Here is a 5,326-nt window from a genome sequence, read left to right on the forward strand (position 1 = left end):
GAAACTTGACTTGCCCTGATCCTTGGGGGAAGGGACCGAGGAGGTCGAGCCCCCACTTTGCAAATGGCCAGAGTGATGTAACACAGATGAGCTCTTCGGGTGGAGCTATATGGAAGTTGGTGTGCTTCTGGCATGGTGGGCATTTCTTGATGAACTCCGTTGCCTCCTTTTGTAAGGTTGGCCAGTAGAAACCAGCTCGAGGTACCTTTTTGGAAAGCGATCGTGGCCCTAGGTGGTTGCCACACGTACCACTGTGTACTTCTTCCAGGACTTCCCTTGTATCGGAGGTCGGCACATATTTTAGTAGGGGTGTTGAAATCCCTCTCTTATATAGGATGTTGCCCACTATGGTGTAGTATTGTGCTTCTTGTACTAGCCTTTTTGCCTCCTTTTTATCTGTGGGTAATGTTTCAAACTTGAGGTAGTTGATTATGGGAGTCATCCATCCTTGATCCTGACCTGATATGGTTCGGATCTTTTCTTTCTCCGATATTAATGGACTTTGCAGTGTTTCTTGGATGAGGCTTCTATTATTGCCCCCCGGTTTGGTGCTGTCTAGTTTTGAAAGTGCATCAGCTCAGACATTCTGTTCCCGAGGTATATGTCGGATCTCATATCCCCCAAATTGTCCGAGCTATTCTCTGGTTTTATCCAGGTATTTTTTCATGGTGGGATCCTTAGCTTGATAGCTCCCTTCTATTTGTGAGGTGATTACTTGTGAGTCACTGAAGACGGTAAGCTCCTGAACTCCACCTCCCTAGCCAGCCTCAAACCGGCTAGTAGTACCTCATATTTAGCTTGATTATTTGAGGCAGGGAATTCGAACTTTAATGAGAGCTCAATTGGGGTTCCCTGATCACTCTCATAATTACACCTACGCCACTCCCGATTTTGTTTGAGGAGCCATCCACATAGAGATTCCATTTTATGGAGGTACCCAGGGTGTCAGTATACTCGGCAATGAAGTCGGCCAGATACTGTGACTTAAATGCTACCCGAGCTTCGTATTTGAGGTCGAATTCGGATAACTCGACTGCCCATTGTAGGATTCTTCCAACTAGATCTGTTTTTTGTAAGATACCTTTCATAGGCTGGTTGGTCTGTATTCTGATAGTGTGAGCCTGAAAGTATGGGCGGAGTTGTTGAGTAGTGAGTATGGGGGCGTAAGCAAACTTTTCTATCTTTTGATAGTTTAATTCAACTCCTTGTAGAGCCTTACTGATGAAGTAAATGGGTTGTTGCCCACTTTCGTCTTCTCTAACTAGTACCGCTATTACCCGACTTCCTACAGTGAGATATAATATGAGTTCCTCGCCTTTCTATGGTCGGGTAAGGATGGGTGGTTGTCCCAAAAATTTCTTGAAATCTTAGAAGGCTTGTTCATACTCTGGGGTCCATTCGAAACTCCTTCCCTTTCTTAATGTTGCATAAAAGGGGAGAGATCTTAAAGCTGATCTAGCTAAGAATCTGGATAAGGCCGCCAGTCTTCCGTTAAGCTGTTGTACCGCTTTGACGCAGGTCAGGCTTTTCATGTTAAGTATAGCCTGGCATTTATATGGGTTTGCCACAATTCCTCTTTGGGTGAGCATGAAGCCCAAGAATTTGCCAGCTTCTACCGCGAAGGTGCACTTTGCGGGGTTAAGTCGCATCCCATGTTTTCTTATGGTATCGAACACTTTAGTGAGGTCGGATAACAACGATTCCTCACTATGTGTTTTTACCAGCATGTCATCTACATAAACCTCCATTAGCTTTCCGATGTGATTGGCGAAAATCTTATTCATTAATTTTTGGTATGTAGCTCCTGTATTTTTGAGTCTGAAAAGAATGACTATATAGCAGTAGTTCGCTCTTGGGATTAGGAACGAGGTCTTTTCTTGGTCGGGCAGATACATTGGGATTTGGTTGTATCCTAAAAAAGCATCCATGAAGGAGAGGTACTTGTATCCGGAAGAGGCATCCACTAGAGTGTTTATATTTGGGAGCGGGTAGAGATCTTTTGGACAGGCTTTATTGAGCTCGGTGTAATCCGTACACATCCACCACTTTCCATTTGACTTCTTTACCAAGACGACGTTGGCCAGCCACAATGGGTACTTGACTTCCCTTTTGAACCCTGTCTCGAGTAAGGTTTGTACCTGCTCTTCCACCGTTTGGGACCTTTCCAGGCCTAGCTTGCTACGCTTCTGTTGCACTGGCCGAGATCTAGGATATACTGCCAGTTTATGGCACATTAGCCCGGGATCATGCCAAGCATGTCTGTGGCCTTCCATGCAAAAAGGTTGGCATTATCCTTTAGGAACTGTATTAGTAACTCCTTGATGTTTCCTTGTAAGGTTGCTCCTATGTTTGTTATTTTGTCTTGAGTATCCCCGATGCGAACTTCTTTGGTCTCCCCTTCTGGTTGAGAACGAAGCTCTTCGTGGGCTCAAACTCCCCCAAGTTCGATAGTGTTGGCTTCTTTTCCTCCGGAGTTGCCTTTAAGGTTCAGACTTTCGTTGTAACGGCGTCGCGTGAGTTTTTGGTCTCCTTTTACGGTGGTGATCCCTTCTGGGATTGGGAACTTCATGCACAGATGTGGAGTGGAGACTACCGCGGCGAGCTGGTTTAGCATTGTTCGACCTATTGGGGCGTTATAAGCTGAGTTTATGATGAATGGATTTTTTGACGGTTTAGAATTCACAATTGAATTCTCGTTGCAAGTATAGTTTCTAAACCAACAACAATCCTTTCATAGAAAGATTTGTTTGTCACAAGTACAAACCCCTAAAATTATAAACCGAAGTATTTAAACCTCGGGCCGTCTCTCAAAGGAATTACATGGTAGTGTTCTTGTTATTGGCCATGGACCTGTATATTTTGGGGTTTTGATTAGGAAATAAGAGAAGTAAATGATAAAAGAAATCAAATAACAAAACGGTCTTGGCATGGTTTGGTGGTCAAGGATCTCTATCCTTATCACTAACCACAACATGATAATTGCAAGGATCAATCCCACTAAGTCATCCCCTAACTAATAGTAAAGGAAAGTCAAGTGAGTTATACCAATCCAAGTCTATAGGTCCTAGCTCTTCACTAACTGAATTAGTGAGAATTAGAGTTAATGGCTATCAACTATCAATCACTTGGACATTAGTAACTCAAGAGTTCCTAAGTTACCTTCCCAAGCCAAGAACACAAAATTCTACTTTAACCTCTTCTCAAGCATTTTGACAAACACTTGGAAGGCACAAAAGGAAAGCATAGTAAAGTGACAACAAAAATGAATTCTAACAACAATTAGATGTAAAGAATTAACAACAACAATCAAAGGAAACACAATTGACATGAATTACCTCAAATTGCATTAAAAGAGAATAAAGGAACAAAAGTAGATTCACAACAAAGTAAAGAAACAAAATAGAAGAAATTACAACAAGAGAATGAAAGAACAAGATATAGAAACATAGAATTAAAAGGTAGAAGTAGATGAAAGCAAAGATTAAAACCTAGATCTAAGAGGAGAGATTAACCTAAACCTAATCCTAATTCTAGAGAGAAGAGAGAGCTTCTCTCTCTAAAACTAACTAAAACTAATCCTAATGTGTAAAAATGAGCAAAAGAACCCAATTCCCTTAAATCCTTGGTCCTTTAAAGCATTTTGGCGCCAAAGTTGGTTGCAAACTGGGCCCCACAGCTCCTCAAAATTTGCTGGGCACGTTTTTTATTTAAAAATCCCGTGCGGCCACCGACACATATGCGTACAGCACGCGTGCGCATCCCTTGAGATTTTCGCGATCCAAGCGTGCGCGTACATTGCGCGTGCGCGTGGATGATTCATCTCAAATCTTTGGCTTTTCCATGTGTTCTCCACTTGGCATGCTTTCCTCTTCACTCCTTTGATCCATTCCTAGCCTTTTCAACCTGAAATCACTTAACAAACAAATCAAGGCATCTAGTGGAATCAAAGGTGAATAAAAATCATCAGATTAGAGGTCTAAAAGCATGTTTCACCTTTAAGCACAATTTAAGAAACAATCATGAAACCATGCTATTTCTATGAATAAATGTGGGTAAAAGGTGATAAAATCCCTTGAATTCAATATAAGATAAGCCCTAAAAATGGGGTTTATCAACCTCCCCACACTTAAACCTTAGCATGTCCTCATGCTATACCAAGAATAAAGTAAAGGGTATGGCATTTATTCAATGCAACTAAACTATATGCAAACTACCTAAATGCAACTACCTATATGAATGCAAATGCTTGGTCAAAATAAATCAATTCCCAAGAAGCCTATATGCACAAGGGCTAAGGACTAGCAAGTCTAATCCACAATTGAATTGAGTTATCAAAAAGGTTTACAAACTTGCATGAATAAAAAATGATTATGGTGAGTACATGTAACTGAGCAATCGAACCCTCACCGGATGTGTATCCGCTCTAGCCACTCAAGTGTTTAGGGGTTGATTCACTCAATTCTCCTCTATTTCATGCTTTCCAAGATTTGTTCTTCATCTAACAATCAACAATCATTCAATGTATGCATACAATTATCATGAGGTCTTTCTCAAGGGTTGTAATGGGGTTAGGGTCAAGGTAGGGTCATGTATGGTTAAGTGGGCTAGAAATTTGAATCTTTGATTAACCTAGACTTTCCCACCTAACCTATGATAACCTATACAATTGAGTTCTAATCTAACTACCCATTTTTCACTTTTTCACATACTCATGTATTTTCTTTTCTTGATCACAACACATATGCATTGATCTTTATTGAACTTTACTTTGGGGCATTTTGTCCCCTTTTTATTTCTTTCTTTTTTTTCGTTTTTTTTTTCTATATTTTTTTTCCATATTATTTTTTCTTTTTCTTTTCTTTTTCTCATTTTTTGTTTCTTTCAAACTATATACAAGAACATCAATGCATAAGGTCCACATTTGATTAATACATGAGCATGCACCCAATTCCCAAATATTTACAACAAAAATACAAAAGTACCCTTTTATTCACCCAATGTCCCAGGTTTTCCCACACTTGAATGATACACACTCACTAGCCTAAGCTAATCAAAGATCCAAATAAGGACATTTATTGTTTTCTGCTTTAAGGCTTGTAATGTGCTAAAATTAAGAACAAGTGGGTTAATCGTAGGCTCAAATTGGCTAACACTGGAAGATAAGAGGTAAGGCTTTTTGGGTAAGTGAGCTATTTGAAATGATGGCCTCAATCATATAAATGCATGTCTACACAAAATAATGTACATAAAGAATAAAAAAAATCAAAGATTACAATCATAGCAAGAGAATAATTGCACACAAGTAGGAAAATAAGTGGTTATAAGA

Source organism: Arachis hypogaea, chromosome 17 (genome assembly GCF_003086295.3).
Source record: "Arachis hypogaea cultivar Tifrunner chromosome 17, arahy.Tifrunner.gnm2.J5K5, whole genome shotgun sequence".
In the NCBI taxonomy this organism is placed as follows: Eukaryota; Viridiplantae; Streptophyta; class Magnoliopsida; order Fabales; family Fabaceae; genus Arachis; species Arachis hypogaea.